Source organism: Molossus molossus, unplaced genomic scaffold, assembly GCF_014108415.1.
Source record: "Molossus molossus isolate mMolMol1 unplaced genomic scaffold, mMolMol1.p scaffold_m16_p_3, whole genome shotgun sequence".
Taxonomy (NCBI): Eukaryota; Metazoa; Chordata; class Mammalia; order Chiroptera; family Molossidae; genus Molossus; species Molossus molossus.
Window position 1 is genome coordinate 95049037 of NW_023425366.1, and position 18989 is coordinate 95068025.

General features: G+C 43.1%; 1 non-coding gene and 1 pseudogene across 1 annotated transcript; one reads left to right on the top strand and one right to left on the bottom strand.

The window, feature by feature from the left end:
* Positions 1 to 2211: 2211 nt before the first annotated feature.
* Positions 2212 to 2402, top strand: LOC118643070. The gene has a single exon (XR_004961951.1). It is a non-coding gene; the product is annotated as a U2 spliceosomal RNA (small nuclear RNA).
* Positions 2403 to 10365: 7963 nt separating this feature from the next.
* On the bottom strand, positions 10366 to 17101 carry LOC118642087 (annotated as a pseudogene).
* Positions 17102 to 18989: the final 1888 nt, after the last annotated feature.

The following is an 18989-nucleotide window of genomic DNA, read 5'->3' on the forward strand; positions in this document are numbered from 1 at the left end:
GGAGAATAAAAGAAATACTAAATACTACAGTGGAAGTAAATGAAACAGAATGGGAAAATTGAGGGGGGAAATCAATGAAACCAGAAAGTAGTTCAAAAGAACAAAAAATGACAAATCTTTAACTAGACTAACACAGAGTGAAAAAGACTTAAGTTATTAAAACTGGGAATGAAAGTAGGAACATTACTACTAAGCTTACAGAACTAAAAAATATTAAAGACTAGATGAAGTATGCCAACAAATTAGATAATCTAAAAATGGGTAAATTTCTAGAAACACACAAACTACCAAAAGTGACTCAAAAATAAATAGAAAATATTAATAGAGCTATAATAAGTAAAGAGATTGAATTTTTAAAAGAGAAGCTTAGGCCCAGTTGGCTTCACTGGTGAATTTTCCTAGAAATTTTTTCCTAGAAATTTAACAGCAACTCTTTACAAACTCTTCCAAAAAGTAAAAGAGGAGAGCCCTGGCCAGTTTGGCTCAGTGGTTAAGGCGTGGGTCCACAGACTTAAGGATCTCGGGTTCGATTCCAGGTCAAGGGCACATATTTGAGTTGCAGGTTCAATCCCCAGGCCCCAGTTGGGGTCATGTGGGAGGCAACCAATAGATGTGTCTCTCTCCCATCAATCTTTCTCTCTTCCTGTCTCTCTCTCTTTCATTCTCCCTTTTAAAAAAATCAATGGAGCCCTGGCCGGTTTGGCTCAGCGGTTAGAGCGTCGGCCTGCGGTCCGGAGAGACCCGGGTTCGGTTCCCGCTAAGGGCACGTACTTCGGTTGCAGTTTGTCCCCAGCCCTGGTTGGTCGTGCGGGTGGCAGCCACTCGATGTGTCCCTTCACGTCGATGGTCGATGTTTCTCTCTCTCTCCCTTCCTCTCTCTCCCTCCCACTCTATCTGTACAAAAAAAAAAAAAAATCAATGGAAAAAGATCCTCAGGTGAGGACTAACAACAACAAATTGTTTAAAAAAATAAATAAAAGAGGAAGAAACTTTTTTTTCCCAATTACAGTTGACATTTAATATTATATTAATTTCAGGTGTATGAGGAGGGAACTTTCTAGCTCATTCTACGAATCCAGCATTACCCCTTGATACCAAACCAGACAAAGACAATACAAGAAAAAGAACAAATCAGTATCACTCATGAATATATACGCAATAATTCTTAACAATTTCTTGGAAACAAAATATATCAACATATGAACAGGGTTATACATCGTGACCAATTAGCATTTAACCTAGGAATACAAGGGTGGTTCAACATATGAAAGTCAATATTAGTACGCCATATTATAGAATAAATATAGAGGAAAAGAACACATCATGTCAATAAATGCAGGAAAAGCATTTGACAAAATCCAGCACATTTCCATGATAAAAAGAAACATTCAATAAACTTATAATCAAAGGGAACTTTCTTAACCTGATAAAGGCAGCTATGAAAAAACCCATAGCTAGCATCACACTTAATGGTAAATGACTGCAAGTATCCCCACTAAGATCAGGTACAAGACAAGGATGTCTCCTCTTGTCACTTTTGTTCAGTATAGTATTGGAAGTTCTAGATAGGTTAATTAGGCAAGAAAAAGAAATAAAGGCATTCAGATTGAAAAGAAAGAAGTAAAACCATCTCTATTTGCAGATGACATGATCTTAAATGTAGAAAATCCTAAGGAAATCTACACACACACAAATTAGAGTTAATAAGGTTCAGCTAGTTTGCAGGATTAATATACAAAAATCAATTGTATTTCTATACACTAGCAATAAACTATCCAAATTCAATTTAAGAAAATATTTTCATTTGCAATAGCAACAAAAAGAATAAAATACTTAGGAATAAATTTAACAAAAGTATAATACATATGCTGAAAACTATAAACAAATTTAGAGAGTATCTAATAAACTGAAAAACAATCCATGTTCATGAATTGGAAGACTGAACATTGTTAAGATTGACAAAACTCCACAAATCCATTTACAGATTCAGTGATATCACCATTAAAATGTAAGCTGCCTTTATTGACAAACTGATTCTAAAATTCATATGGAAATGTAAGAGATCCCAACTAGCCAAAGTAATCTTGAAAAAAATTAAGGAAGAAATTTGGAAAACTCACACTTCCCAGTTTCAAAACCTACCACAAAGCTACAGTAATCAAGTCTATGTTGTGCTGGGATACAGATAAACACAGATCAAAGGAAGAGAACATAGCTCCTTGGACTTTTGACAGAGATCAAGTGTAGTATCTGTTCTTATCAGTTTACTATCTGATATGTCCTCTATCTGAGGACAACATATTAAATGGGTTTGGGGGATTAGGGGATGGAATAGGAACTTGCTCCGTTCACTCCACAAATCAACCTGGTATTGCAGTACTTCAAGGAATGGTGCACGGAAAGAAAAAAAAAAAATGAAGATAATTCAGAGTCCACAAATAAACCTCACATTTGTGGTTGATTGATGTTTGACAAGGATGTTAAGAGTGGTGAATGGGGAGAGAATAGTCTTTTCAAAAAATGGTGCTGGGATAACTGGACATCCACATTCAAAACAATAAAATTAGACCCCCTACTCACCATTTACAAAAATTAACTCAAAATGAATAAATGTATAACCTAAAATAAGAGCTAAAACTATAAAACTCTTAGAAGAAAACACAGGGTATGTCTTTATGATCTTAGATTAGGCAATGGATTCTTAGATATGATACTTAAAGCACAAACAACCAAAGAAGAAGTAGATAAATTAGACTGTTTCAAAATTTAAAACTTTGTTCTTTGAGTCTATCAAGAAGTGAAAAGACAACCTACAGAATGGGAGAAAATATTTGCAAATCATATCTGGTAAGGATCTAGTATCTAGAAAATATAAAGAACTCCTACAACTCAACAATAAAAATACAAATTACTTGATTTTTTAAAAATGGGCAATGGGTTTAAATAGACATTTTTTTTCAGTGAAGGTATACAAATAGCCAATAAGCACACACAGAAATGCTTATCATAATTAGTCATTAGAAAAGTATATCAAAATACAACATTGGCCTTTGCACCCTCTGGATGGCTACAATCCCAAAATGGACAATAGCAAGTGTTGTAAGCTGCATGATAAAATAGTTTGGCAGCATATTTGTTTCCTATTGCTACTGTAAAAATTACCACAAATTTAGTGGCTTAGAATAACACACACTTATTCCCTTATAGTTCTGGAGGTTAGAAGTTCATAATCAGTTTCACTGGACTAAAGGCAGGGTATTGTTGGGCTGGTTCTTCCTGCGGACTCCTTGTTGAGAATTTTTGCCTTTTTCAGCTTCTAGTGGAGCCACCTGTGTTCCTTGTCTTGCGACCTTTCCCTCAATTTTCAAAGCACAGCACACTAATCTCTGCTCTGCCATCATGTCACCTGCTCTGACTTGTCCTTTATCCTTCCTATTATAAGGATCGATGTGATTACATTGGCTCATCTAAATGATCCAGGGTAATCTCCCCATCTCAAGATCCTTAACTTAGTCACATCTACAAAGTCCCTTTTGTCATATAAAGTAACATGCCCAGGTTCTGGGGATTAGGAGACGGAGACATTTAGGGGGTCATTATTCAGATTACCATAGACCGTTCCTCAAAGAGTTAAACAGAGTTACCATATGATTCAGCAATTCCATTCCTAGGTATATACCCAAGAGAACTAAAAACATATCCACATAAAAACTTATATACAAATGTTTGCAGTAGCATTGTTCAGAATAGTCAAAAAGTGGAAACAACCTAAACATCTGCCAACTAATGAATGGATAAACAAAAGGTAGTACATCTATACAATGGCATACTATTCAACCACAAAAGGAATGAAGTAATGATACATACTATACCATGAATGAACCTTGAAAACATTATGCTGAGTGAAAGAAATCAGACACAAATGGCCATCTATTGGATGATCTCATTTATATGAAATATTCAGAACAGGTAAATCCATAGAGACAAAGTAGATTTGTGATCTCCAGAGGCTAGGGGGAAGGAAGACTGAAGAGTTTATGCTTAGTGGGTATAGGGTATCTATTTGAGATGATAAATATGTTCCGAAATTTGGTAATGGTGATTGTGGCACAACCTTGTGAATATACAAAAAACTACAGGGAGGGAGGGAGGGAGGGAGGGAGGGAGGGAGGGAGGGAGGGAGGGAGGAAGGAAGGAAGGAAGGAAGGAAGGAAGGAAGGAAGGAAGGAAGGAAGGAAGGAAGGATGGATTTGGTTGTTACAGAATAGTCATGGGGTGGAGGAGAGTGTTCAATGGAGGGGAAGGGGTAGCATCTGTAATACTTTCAACAATAAAGATAAAATTTTAAAATAATAAATAAAAGAAAGAATTGGAGCACTTAGAGCTAGGCAGTCCGTTTGTCACCACATTCAGCTCTTAGAACATGCTTAAAGCCTCTGATTTCACTTTTACAGATGTAACAAGCCAGGAAAGTTAAGATCACATGGCTAGTAAATAGTATCAGCTGGTTTTTACCTCCTACTCTTTCTCCTACTACACCACACCTAGAAAAATAGTCAGTTTTCCTCCCAACATAAAGGAAGATCATTTACACACTGGGCAGGCCAGGATTCTCAGCTGTAAAGTCATCTGAGCAAGGCATCCCATTGTTCCAAATCTGGGCACATCTTCATTGGTGCTGACTAGTTCCTGAGGAGCAGGCCTGAGCCGTCCAACTGTGGGGATCCATGAGGGGGAACCCCCATGCTCCTGGTGTCACTGACCATTTTAACTGTTAGGGAATCAGTCTATAGGTTATTCAAGTCTTGACCAAGATTTTACTTGGACACCAGACCAAGGGAGATTAAAATGAAAACAACCCTTTTCTTTTTTTTTTTTTTTCTTTTCAATTTTTTTTCTTTATTACTTTTTAGAGAGAGAGAGGAAGGGAGAGAGAGAGAGAGAGATAGAAACATTGATGAGAGAGAACACTGACTGGCCGCCTCCTGGGGATTTTGGCCCACAACCTGGGCATGTGCCCTGATCGGGAATCAAACCAGCAATCTCTTGGTACATGGGTCAATGCTCAACCACTGAGCCACATCAGCAAGGCATTCTTTTCTATTTATTTATTTGTTTGTTTTATTTTTTAATCCTCACTGGAGGCTATTTTCCCATTGATTTTTAGATAGAGTAGAAGGGAGGGAGTGGGGGAGAGAGAGAGAAACATCAGCATAAGAGAGACAGATCAATTGGCTGCCTCCCACACAACCCCAACCCAGGCTGGGGATTGAACCTGCAAACCAAGTATATGCCCTTGCCCGAGAATCAAACCCAAGACCCTTCGGTCGACAGGCTGATGCTCTAACCACTGAACAACCTGCCAGGGCAACCCTCTTCTTTTTATATCAAGTAAAACTCACAGACTTTATAGCATTGAGGATCCTGGGGAAATGATCTAACTTTTATAGCTAAATGAGTTTTAGGAAGCATTAATTATAAGTTAATATACTTTATTAAGATACTTCTGGTTTCTCTGCAAAAGACCCCAAATAGCCACATAAATCTTAAGAAAGAACAAAGTTGGAGGAATCACAAACTATATGATATCATATAGTTTGATATCAAACTATACTTCAAGGACACAGTAATCAAAACAGCATGGTACTGACATAAAAACAGCTCTCTATGCTGATCAATGGAATAGAGAGCTCAGAAATAAACCCACAGCTGTATGTTCAATTAATATTTGACAGAAGAAGGCAAGAACATACAAGGGGGTAAAAAAAGTCTATTCAATAAATGGTGTTGGGAAAACTGGACAGATACATGCAAAAAGAAATGAAACTAGACCACCTTCTTACACCACATACAAGAATAAACTCAAAATGAATTAAAGACTTAAATGTAAGACTCAAAACCATAAAACTCCTAGAAGAAAAAATAAGCTGTAAAATCGCAAACATTTTTCTTAGTAATATTTTTTCTGATGTATCTCCTCAGGCAAGGAAAATAAACAAATGCAACTACATCAAACTAGAAGTTTTTGCACAGCAAAAGAAAGCATCAACAAAATTAAAAGACAACCCACTGAATGGGAGAACATATTCACCAATGATACATCTGATAAGGAATTTCCAAAATTTATAAAGAACTCATACAACTCAACACCAAAAAATAATTAGACACTTCTCCAAAGAGGAGATGCAGGTAGCCAATAGACATATGAAAAGATACTCAATGTCACTAATCATTAGAGAAATGAAAATTCAAACCACAATGAAATATCACCTCACAACTATTAGAAAGGTTATTGATAAAACAAAACAAGTGTTGACGAGGATGAGGATGTGGAGAAAAGAGAACCCTCATGCACTGTTGCTGGGAATGCAGATTTGTACAGCCATTACAGAAAACATTATGTAGATTCTCTCAAAAATTAAAAATAGAACTGCCTTATGACCCAGCAGTTCCACTTCTGGGTATATATCTGAAAACACGAATTCAAAAGAATATATGCACCCTATATTTATTGCAGCATTTGTGTTATCTTTTTTTTTTTTTTTTACACTAGTCAAGCTATGGAAGCAAGCCAAGTGCCCAACAATAGATGAGTGAATAAAAAAAAGTAGTGGTAAATATATACAATGGAAAACTACTCGGCCATAAGAAAGGATGAACTCTTACCATTTGCAACAGCATGAAAGGATATTATGCTAAATGAAATAAGTCAGTAAGAGAAAGACAAATACCATATGATTTCACTTATATGTGGAATCTAAAGGACAATATAAATGAACAAACAAAATAGAAACAGACTTAAATACAGAAAACAAACTGATGGTTGCCAGAAGGGGAATTAGGTGAAAAAGGTGAAGGGATTGAGAAGTACAGATTGGTAGTAACAAAACAGTCATGAGGATATGAAGTATAGCATAGGAAATATAGTCAGTAATAATGTAATAACTATGTGCCAGTTGGGTACTGGAAATATGAGGGGGAACATTTTGTAAAGTATATGATTGTCTAACCACTATGCTGTACACCTGAGAATAATACACAATAATATTGAATGTAAATTGTAATTGAAAAATAAAATGTAAAAAATATATACTTCTGGTTTCTTGAACAAGCCATGTAATTCTTGCTTAAAAATAGGGTCATTGTGGTGTTATCTGGCAAGCAGGGACACCTTTGGGGCCTATAGAGCCAATTGTACTGTTGCCCCCATCGCCAATTGTCCCCTCCCTGTGGATTCTTCCTTCTCATCTCCTGGCCCTCCATGCTTCTCTCCACATGCAGGGCTTAATTCCTTTGCTCTAATTGGTTTCCTTTAGTCTGCAGTGGTCTTGGAAGCCAGACAGCCATATACTTGTTGGAAAGGGTGTAAGAGTGAGTTGGCTCTAGATGGTGTCCCAACTGGGCAGCTACAACCTTGTGCTTCTCTGATCTTCAGATGACTTTCGGATTCCCAAGGTGTACCCAACCTTGTATGTCAGTCAAGATACATAAATTTTGGACACAGAGCTAGAGCCAGAAAACTTTGAGACCAGAGGGAAACTGAATAGGAGTTAGGCTCCCTGCCCCAAGGCCCTCATGCTCAGCCCAGCAGCTAGAACAGTCTGGACATTTCAGTCCCAAGTCCTATTTTCTGCAAGGCATGCTGGTTACAACTATATTCCAAGCATTTTAGCTCCTTGTAAGCCTCCTTGACAGGAGTAACTGCAGTGAAGCATCTTTATGCCAGGCATTGAGACTGCTAGCCAGTCCCGAAGAGGTAGGTATCAGCCCTGTTAAATAGACAAAGGAACTGAAGCTCTGAGGTGAATAGTTTCATTATTGCTGAGACCTTGATTTGAGTCCACAGTTGCCTGATTCCTAACTCCATGAGCTTTTGTCCTCCCCACCCTCAATATTTTATAATGAAACTTTCAAACATAACAGAAGACCTGAAAGATTGTTTTACTGAACACCCATGAACATTTTGCTATATTTACTTTATTACTCCCATCTCCCCACCCTCTACTCCATTTTTAATGCATTTCAACCATATGCACTAGTCCTTGATAGAGTGAGGTTGCTTTATACTCACAGATGCATCTTTGTCTTGGTATTTAAATTTCTCAGCTTCTCTTCTGGAACTTCTAAAGTCAGCGTATTGACTGGAAGACGTAAACCAGCTGTAGGTAGGACAGTTACAAAGAGATTTTCAGGGCCCAGTGTGTAGGTTACTGTGTTCAAGCCAGCATGGCTCTAAGCTATTAAAGGGCTCACAGTGAAATGGAGGGCAGACTCAGGAAGTTAACGTCCATAGGCATCACCACACCAACCTGAAAGACAAGAACACCAGGGGAACCCAGAGGAGACCAGCCCTGGGCTGCAGCAGGAAAGGAAACCTTTTAGGGGCAGTTTGGCATGAACTGGGCCTTTGATAGGTCAAGTTAGCTAGAAGGAAATCATTGAACCCTTCCACGTGGCTGTGTCCAAGGAGTTCTGTACAGAGCATATGCGCAGGACAGTGAGGAACCAAAGAGGCTAAGATAGGAAGATTGCCTTCTCTTCCCACAACCAATCCATGAGCACATTGGGTCAGAGCAATCTCAAGCATGACCCACTCCTGCTAACTCTGTGTTGGGCTGCCTGCACCCTGGACCAGGTCGCCATCACCTCTCACCCACACTATGGCAACTGCCTCCCAGCTGGTCTCCCTGCTTCTACCATTGCCTCATTCCAATCTGGACTCTACACAGAAGTCAGGTGATCATTTTTTCCCCCCGATTTTTCTTCTTTTAATTATTTACCAACTACAAACAAAATAATGTGATTGTTTTTTTTCACCCCCATCATTTCAGTTTACCAAGGTCGAGTGGGGGAAATTCGTGGAAAGGTGACTGAAAGGTGATTTGTGCGGATGGCCTGGAGAAATTCACCTCTGCCCCACACCACCTCAAGCAGGACGGCCAGGAAAGGGCTCCAGGCAGAAGTACTTGCACTGCAGCAACAGAGTGTGTGTGGTTGTCCTCTCTTCTCCCTGTTGCCACAGCCTTCAGACCCCTCCTCTCTGTCCCCCTAAGCCATCCTCCTTCATTCATCAAAGAAGGTAGAAATATGGAATTTGCAGAGGCAGGAACAGGTGCAGAATGGGACCAGGGAAGCAGATATGGCAGAAGGCCCCAGTCATCTACTTCTATTGTACATCCTGGCTCAGATCCAGTGGGCCACAAAGCAAAATGCTTCTGAATTCAAACAAAGAACCTGTAGTTGTAGGCCAGACCCAAGAAGGGAGGTGTGTTGTTGTGTATTTGTTACCTTTAAGCTATTCCATGATGGGAGCAAGGCAAAGATTATGCCTCTTTACTTATTATATTTTTTAATCCTCACCAGAGGATATTATTTCATTGATTTTAGAAAGAGTGGAAGGAAGGACAGGAGGGATGGAGGGAAGGAGAAACATCGATGCAAGAGAGGCACAATGATCAGCTGCCTCCAGCACAACCCTGATGGGGGCCGGGATCAAACCTTCAACCCAGGTACCTGCCCTTGACTGGGAATTGAACCCGCAACCCTTTGGTCCATGGGCGGATGCTCTAACTGCTAAGCCAAACCAGCCAGGGCAGATTTTGCCTCTTTAAAAAAGCAAATGGGGTTTGAACACGTGGGGCTCCCTCAGGCTCAAAAGACCAAGTATAACCCTTTCACCAGTTCAGAGATCTTCTGCATAAGATGGGAGGGGAGCAGAACCCATCAACTGCACATGCCCGCTCCTCCAATTGTCATAACTTTGAGCCATTCAGGGGTGACCTCTCTTTCTAAACACCAGGAGAATTTAACAAATGACCCTAGAGAAAAATCTTTTACACTGTGTGTTTCTCCAATAAAGGGGCAGAGGTTTGATTCTCATTCTTCTCCTTACCAACGAAAGCAGAGTGGGACTGGAACAAGTTGTTTAACTGAACTTACAGACAGAATGCATTCCTCTAAAAAACGGTGGGGGCAGAGAAAGAGGATTTTGATGTATGCAAATCCTTCGCCTTCATTGGCTGGAACAAAGCTGGTGGGTAAAGACAAACCTAACTGAACCAGTGGCAAGAACTGCAGGCTATGAGAGATGATGGGTCACACACAGAGCTGCGTAAACTGTGGCACTGTAAAGATGAGAAGGCAGGTCCATGATACCAGCTGGGAGCAAGCCTTAGGAGCACGCGTCCAGAAATTGTACTGGCCCTGTAGTAAGTGGTAGCATCCAGATAAATCAGAGTGGTTCTTCTTCCTCCTCTCCCCAACAAATTAGGAGAGCTTCCCATTTAAATAACTACATATGCACATACACACCAGGCTAGTTTCTCTTTTACAAGGGTCCTTCAACTGGAGGGTCCTACAATGTCTTTAGAGAGTCGGTACCAATTGCCTTTTTGGAGATTTACTGCTTAAGACCAAACCTCCCTATGATAAGGACAATTATCAAGTTCAGCATCTGAGATCCTAAGGTTAGGCATACTGTTGGTATAAAACATCTCTTGGTGATTGTCAGGCAGATCCAAAGGTCCGTTCGTAGTATCCAGAAAAAGACTGTCCAATTCTTTCTCCAGTTCCTTGCTGTCAAAATCTTAGCCATTGGTTACTCTACCAGCCAGAGTGTGAGAAACTTTATTCTGGGTGTCACATGGATCTTGTATCTGACCCACAAGGCTCTGCCTTCTCCACTGTGACATCCTTCATGGAGAGTTTTAGGGCTCCTACCCTAGCCTGATAGGTATTGAAAACCATATGATCTGAGAAGCATAGGTCTAGTCCAAGAAGCATAGGTCCAGTCCAGGATGCCCTGAACAGTGTCCAGCTTGGCATGCAGGGCCTCAGTGTGCTTCACCATCCATTGTTTGGCCTTGAGAGACCTCAGTGCCCGTTGCTTTTTCCTGCTCAGCATGCCCAGCTGGCTGCTTCTTCACACCTCTCTGCTTCCTGGGATGAGGACTCTACTTTGAGTGAGAGCAACTGTTCATTCTGCGCCCATGATGTACCCCAACATCTACATCGTTAACAGGTGGCCACCAGGCAAACCTCACAATCTTTTTTCCCCATTCTGCTCGAGGACTGTGACTCGTCTCTTTCTGTAGCTGCAGCAACACAAATAAAAGGTCCTCTCATCTGGACAGGGGCCTGTATAGAGGGTGCTTAGCTCCGACAGAACCACCACAGGGTGGGAGAGAGAGGACAGTTCTGACACAGATGATGCACCTCCTCCGCCTTCTCCTTAGGCACCTCCACAGCCACAGCACCTCCTGGCAGGAACCTTTTTATCCCCGAGCATGTGGGAAAGAGCCCACTTGAGGGGCTTCAGCTGGAAGCCTTCAGCCATGCCCCCCAAGACATCCAGCTGCTGTCTACATGGGCCATGAAGCCTGACCCCTGCTGCAGCTCCCCTTCACGCAGCAGGTCCTGCAGCACAGTGGCCAGCCCCAGCGGGACACTGCCCTTGCCCTGACAGGCTGCCAGCGAGTCCTGCAGACACAGGCACGCACCACCCCCTGGCGGTGGCTGTGGCTCAGCATCAACGGTACCCTGAGGCCCATCTTGCTGTCTCAGTCAGTGCTGTTCACCTCCTGACTCCTTTTGAAGGCAGAGAACAGGAAGAACGTGTGCTCCTCATTCTCCTCCTACTTGGGGGACAGAAGGTCTTCCAGTCCACGGTCCACATCAGAACCCCAGCCCTGCCAAGGCTCAAATACAACCTTGGCCCTAGTCCCTGTCCACCCTCATCATGTGATCTTTTTTAAAAAGAATCTGATTTTGTGATTTCCCCCAGTTAAAAACCCTCAGACTGAGGGTGGGGAATATCCAGCCCCAGGGCCATATAAGACCCTTGAAATCAATACCAGCTAACATCACACGCCTCACCAAATTAACCTGACCAAATACAGCAGGCTAATTTTTAAGTTGATAATTTTATATGACCCATAAATGATGTTATAAATATCCGAATGGCCCTTGGCAGAAAAAAGGTTCCCCACCCCTACCGTGTGACTGGCTACTCATTGATCTTAGACGAAAACTCAAAGTCCCTGTGACACCCTGAGTGAGCCAACCCCAGCCCACTTCATCTCCAACAACTCTTTCCTAAGAATCTAAGCATCTTTTCAATCATCGGTTTTATTTTCTCCATAGCTTTTACCACCACCCAATACTCTTTTGTTTGTGCCTCTTCCTCCCCCTACTCCCAGTGACAATGGGACCATGTTTGTCTTAGGTGTGATTCCTCAGCCCTTCCTAATGTGTGGCATATAGTAAGTACTCAAATATTTGTTGAACGAGGATGTGGGTGATGAGGTCACAAAGAAAGTTGGCCCTCAATTACAAGAGGTTATTCAAATCAGGTCAAGCTTGAACTTTCTACAAAACAGCAGATAATGGCATTTCTCATAAGTGTGCAATGAATGTCCATCTGTTTCCAAGTATACTGGATGGACCAGAGTAGGAGAAAGCTGGATAGAGATGACCAAGGTCTACTGACTCTATTCTTAAGTATATAGCAGCTAGGAATAATTTTGGTAGGAAAGACTAATTTAGGCTTGTCTACAACAGTGTAGACAAGTTGGAGAATTCCATAAATGAGTAGCAAGCTAAGATTGATGTCTTAAGAAGAGAGATTAACTGCCCTGGACAGGTAGCTCAGTTAGTTAGAGCATCACCCCAATACCACGGTTGTGGGTTCAATCCCTAGTCAGGGCACATACAAGAATTAACCAATAAATGCATAAATAAGTACACAACAAATCCCTATCTCTTTCGCTTGCTTTCTCTCTCTCTCTCTCCCCACCCCCCCAAAAAAACTAAAAAATAGTCCTGCCGGTTTGGCTCAGTGGTTAGAGCATTGGCCCATAGACCAATGAGTTGCAGGTTCAATTCCAGCCAAGGACATGTACCTCAGTTGCAGTACATTCCTGGCCCTGGTTGGGGACATGCGGGAGGCAATCAGTCGATGTGTTTCTCTCATATCAATGTTCTCTCTCTCTCCCTCTTTCCCTCTCTCTCCCTTCCTCCCACTCTATCTGAAGATAAATAGAAAAAATATATATCCTCGGGTGAGGATTAAAAAAATAATAAGTTTAAAAGATGAGAGATGAACTCTATGTGAGAACAGAACAAGAACTTCATCTTGGTGATGCTCACATTGGGGCCCAAGAGAAGGAAGAGCCAGCAGGAGACCAGGAGTGAGAACGAACTTGAGACAGAACAACAGAGTGATTGTGTCAGAGGCACTCTAATAGCAGCTACCAGGCCAAGGACAAGTCCCTAAACCAAAGTGCCACCAGCTGGCCACAGCAGGACAGGAGAACAAGTCAGCTGAGGTTCAGAGCAGAGGCTTCACTATGGCGACTCTGTGTGTCTTACAGCATTAGTCTCCTTAGGAGCTTGGGCAAGAAGAGCCTACAACTTATCTACAAGTCTGAGAAAGAAAAATGCAAATTACTTCGGAGTTGACCAATCCCCTCTAACACCCCCAGAACAGCCAAGGTGGTGAGTGACACATGGTTCAAAGGAACATTAAGGAAGCTCCTAACAGGGATCACAATACCAGATTTCAGGTTATACTACAAAGCCACTATAATCAAAACAGCCTGGTACTGGCACAAGAACAGGTATATAGACCAGTGGAACAGAATAGAGAACCCACAAATGGACCCAAGGCAATATGCTCAATTAATATTTGACAAAGGTGGCAAGAGCATACAGTGGAGTAAGGACAGCCTCTTTAATAAATGGTGCTGGGAAAATTGGACAGCTACTTGCAGAAAAATGAAACTAGACCATCAACTTACACCCCACACCAAAATAAACTCAAAATGGATAAAAGACTTAAATGTAACTCATGAATCTATAAAAATCCTAGAGGAGACTGTGGGCAACAAAATCTCAGACATCATACGCAGAATTTTTACTGACACATCACACGCAGCAGAATTTTTACTGACACATCACCTAAGGCAATAGAAACAAAGGAGAAAATGAACACATGGGACTACATCAAACTCAAAAGCTTCTGCACAGCGAAAGATACAATCATCAAAACGGAAAGGCTACCCACTGTATGGGAGAGCATAATTGCCAATGATATATCAGATAAGGGGTTAATTTCCCATACATATAGAGTGCTCCTACAACTCCACAAAAGGAAGACAAAGAACCCAATTAAAAAATGGGCAGAGGAACTAAATAGACACCTCTTCAAACAGTACATACAAATGGCTAAGAAACATATGAAGAAATGCTCATCATCACTAATCATCAGAGAGATGCAAATCAAAACAACAATGAGGTATCACTTCACACCTGTCAGAATGGCCGCCATCAACAAATCATCAAACAACAAGTGTTGGTGAGGGTGTGGAGAAAAGGGGACTCTAGTACACTGCTGGTGGGAATGCAGACTGGTGCAGCCACTATGGAAAACAATATGGTGTCACCTCAAAAAATTAAAAATTGATCTTCCATTTGACCCAGTGATCCCACTTCTAGGAATATACCCTAAGAAGCCTGAAACACCAATAAGAAAAAATATATGTACCCCCATCTTTGTAGCAGCACTATTTACAATCGTTAAGATCTGGAAACAGCCCAAGTGCCCATCAGTAGACGAATAGATCAAAAAGCTGTGGTACATATACACAATGGAGTACTACGCAGCAGTAAGAAAGAAAGATCTCTTATCCTTTGAGACTACATGGAGGGACCTGGAAAGTATCATCCTAAGTGAAACAAGCCAAACAGAGAAAGACAAATTTTATATGATCTCACTTATTTGTGGAATATAATGAACATAACAGATTGAGGAATGGGGTAGGCCCAGAGATGCGGAAGCGGGGTACAGACTGACAATCCCCTAAGGAGTGGGGAGGTGGGGGAGGGATGAACCACAGAACTTATATGCATGTATGCATGAACAGTGGACATGGACAACAATCTGGGGAAGGGGCAGGGGGGAGGGGGAGGGGGGAATCAGTGGGGGGAAAAAGGAGAATCGTCTGTAACAAAAATTAATCAATAAAAAATAAATAAATAAATAGGAAGCTCCTAACTCTTCTATTAACAAAGTCCTGTTGGCCACCTCCCTCACCCCCCAGTGTAGAGTAGAGGGGCCTTTGTGACATCCATAGTCCTTCAGTTACTGTGTATTTATAAGAAGCACCTCACAGAGGTTGGCTTAAGACAACCTCAGGCTTTAAATTAATTAAGTTACAAGTTGATGCTTGATGCCCAGCAACACAGCCGAAGACAGCGTGTCTGGGAGGAGAGAACTAATGTTGAAGGACAGTCCCAGCCCTGGAAGCTCAAGCCAGAGAGTACCCATGTCCTGTCCTTTTACCTGCTGTTAAGTAATCTCAAGTTCTGCCCCATAATGAAGAAAAGAGTTGCTTCTTGTGACAGAAAGGTAAATCATGACTATTAATCACAACACCCTTTTAAACACCATCTCAAAAGAGTTTTGTAGTTGCTGTAATAATCAGAGTCAAGAGGACTAGCAGTTGGATTCCGAGATGTGTGTTTAAATGAGAGGATATATTCTATATCTTAAGAGATAAGACATATGGTATTTTATAAGTCTGGAATAACCTAATGTTATGGGTCTTTTTCAGGGAGCAATAGCCAAGACATGTTGATTACATGAGAGGACTATTAGACATTGAGGATTAAATGAAGCAACATTAATAGTAGAGTTAGCTCCGTTTTGCAGGTGGGGAAACAGCTTCAGACATCATTTCCCGCAGAAACCCAGAGTTTCCACAGCTGTTATATATCAGAGCCAGGACTTCAGTCTAGATCTGACTCCTGGGTCCATGCTTTGGATCACTGAGCTTTGCAACCAACAATCTGTAACAAGATCTGATTAGGAAACACCAGGTCACACCATGAGTGGCACGTGACACATGGGGTGAGATGCTGGGGGCTAGGGAAGCACGTGTTAGGAGGTGGAGGCCGTGGAGGCCACCTCTGCAGTCCTCGGCTGTGTGTCACCGCCTCACTGCTGTCTCTCTCACTGTAAGTGGCCCAGCCAACTCAGTTCATGGGATGGTCTAAATGCACATAAGAGGCCAGTTTGGTACTAACGGCTTTTGTACCAAAATGCTTTTGCTTCTGGAGAGACCCAAGGTAGTGTCTAGTTCTAGAACTGTTGCCGTGGCTTCTCTAGTCACAGCTCAGAGTGTGCGTCCTTCTGCTCACATTGTTGTAGCGCCCAGGAGAGCCAGCTACCCTGTCATCCTTTACCAGTAGTTTCTCTGAGTTTGTGATTCAGAAAAAGGCAAGCTGGTTCTTCAAACATCACCAATTTTTAGCTTTATTGCACACATATGCACGCGCACGCACGCACACACACACAGGCTCAGGCCAGCTCTGCTGGTTCCCACTCACTGTGAGGCACGCCCTGGTGTCAGGCGGCAGAGACCCAGTCAAGGGCCCTAGCCCTTTTTCTGGCACGGAGTCCCTTTCTCTGGCTGGGGCATAACTGGCCTTTTTTTTCTTTCTGTTTTTCCAGATCTGGCCAATCTTTGACCGTGAGCATGAACTGAGAACGGTGTTACATTAAGATATATCTCAGCATCCATGAGTTGGCTTCTCTAAAGCAGGATTTTCCCGATTTAACATTAACACATACAGCTTAAGAAAATTAAATTTTTCAGAAATGTGTTGAGCATTGACTCTCACTAACCCCACTCCTTCTCCAGGTTAACCTCACACCAGCCTCCACAAGCCCCAGCTGCTGTGTGCAAGGGGCTAATTACAGAAGAGGAGCTTGATACATAGTGTGGGGACATGTTTCTCTGCTACACCTGTACCGTGGACGTCCTTTGATGTTCGTATGTTCAGACCTGCATCACTTACAGTCATTTCTTCAAACAAAGTGAGAATTAACTACACATGGAGTTGGAGGGAGGCTTATTCCCCAGGAAGAACTAGCCGACCTCTGCTCCAAGGTGCATAAGTCAGCAAGCAGGCACCCCTGGAGCTGGGGTGAGACCCCAGGGAAAGGGAGGAGTAGCAGGCCTCAGGAATGGGGCCCCACCTCAGCATTCCTTGGCTCCCCAAAAGGTTTTACCAGCATGGAGAAGACAGGTCTAGACACCATGTTTGATTCAGGGGACACACAGCCAGGCCTCCCGCCAGGGCTCACGCTGGCCCGGAGGGGTGGCAGGTGTCACAGCAAGGAAGGAGGCCGGAGACCAGGCTTTGTGGGAGGGACAGAATCAAGTGGACAATCCCCACAGGTGGAAATGTCCGGAGGCATATTTTAGGGAGAGGGGATGCAAGCAAAGGCAGAGGGCACCCGCCCTGCAAGCCCCCAGCTGGGTTCTGCAGGGCAAACGGAGACACCCAGCGTCTACCACATCCTCCTTCCCCAAACCTGGAAATAAGCCAAAGGCCACTGAGCACAGTTTCTGTAAACTGAGGCAGGGTTCAACAGGAGGGACCAGGCGGAGGCCATCTGGGAGCTACCCCTCCTCTCTCCTAACAGGCTGTCAGCTTTCAGGAGGGTGAGACCACAGCAGCCTCGCCGGGCCCCTAGACAGCTCTGAGGTTCACTACTGAATAAGAGCAAGGAGTCTGGTCAATACCCAGACAGAGAGCTGGGGGAGGACACAGCCACACCGGGAGCCCCCAGCACCCTCAGACACAGGAACAGACCACCACCCGTTCCTCCCTCACCTGACAGGGAGCCTCGGCCTCCAGCCCGATGGTGGGCCTTAAATGCCCTCAGAAGGTGCAGTTTTTAGGGCACTTGGCCCTTCCCCACGGCTGGCGTCTGACCTAAGTCAAGCACTCTACGCCCTGGACGTGCATTGGAATCACGGGAGCAGCTCTAAACACTCTGCACCTGAGCCCCGGCCCAGAGCCTGAACTGGTGGGGGGGGGGGGGGGCTGCAGGTGATTCTCACGAGCCAAAGCGGGAGCCTCAGAGGCACCAAGTACCTCAGGCTCTGCAGCTGCAGCCTGTTGAGACCTTCAGATGCGCTACCAAAGGGCCAGGGGCGGGGCATCTCACTCCAGGGAAGGGTTTGCATTCTGCATGTGGAAGGCTTCTGGGATCTGGCTGGATTGAGAGGCCGCATCCTAAAATGGAATATTAGGCTTGAAACTGCTGTTGAACAGTTAACAAAAGTTTATTCTCAAGCAGGCAATGCAGTTGGGTGGTAGTAAGAATGGGTCTGCTTTGTGTTGAATTGGAAATAAGGACAAAATTTCATGTATTTAGTCAACAAATATTTATTGGGTTCCCGCTGTGTGCCAGGCCTGACACGAACAGTGGACAAGATGACCTGCTCCCTGCTCTCCCATCAGGAGCAGAGATGGGCTCTCCCCACGCGTGGGAACAGGACAGCAATTGGGATAAAACAGGAGGGGAGGTCAGGAAAGGCTTCCTGGAGAAGGTGATATGGAGCCAAGTCCTCAGGAAAGGCAGGACTTAGCAGGTGAAAAACTGAGAAAGATGCTCCAGGCAGAGGGAACAGCATAGGAAAAAGCACTGCACTGTTCCCCTGGGAACAGAGGCCCTTCAGATTGCCAGATGGAGTCAAGTGCAGGACAAAGATGGGCTGGTGTACAGGGGAGGGGACACTGGGAGCCATCCACCCTGGTCCAGGCAGTCAGGGGTTGCACTGTCTGTAGGGAGATTTAAACCAATGATAAAACTCAGTACAAGTCTGTTTGCTTGTTACTATCATCATAAGCCAGAAATTCTGAACAGTGTTGGTGAGCTGCACCCACCTCGTCCATCACTCTCTGAAAGTGTTTGGACTTTGGCCCAAGGGCAGCAGGGAGCCCTGTATGCCTCAGCAGGGTTGTGCTCCCATTTATTTTATTATTATGGAAAAGTTTCAAGTTCATAAAAGTAGAGAGAACAGTACCAACAAACCCTCGAGTACTGGTCACCTAGGTCCAACGATTACCAACACCATCTTCTTTATTCTCCCCCCTCCCACACCTTTTTTATTTGCATTCACTATTTTTTGTTAGTA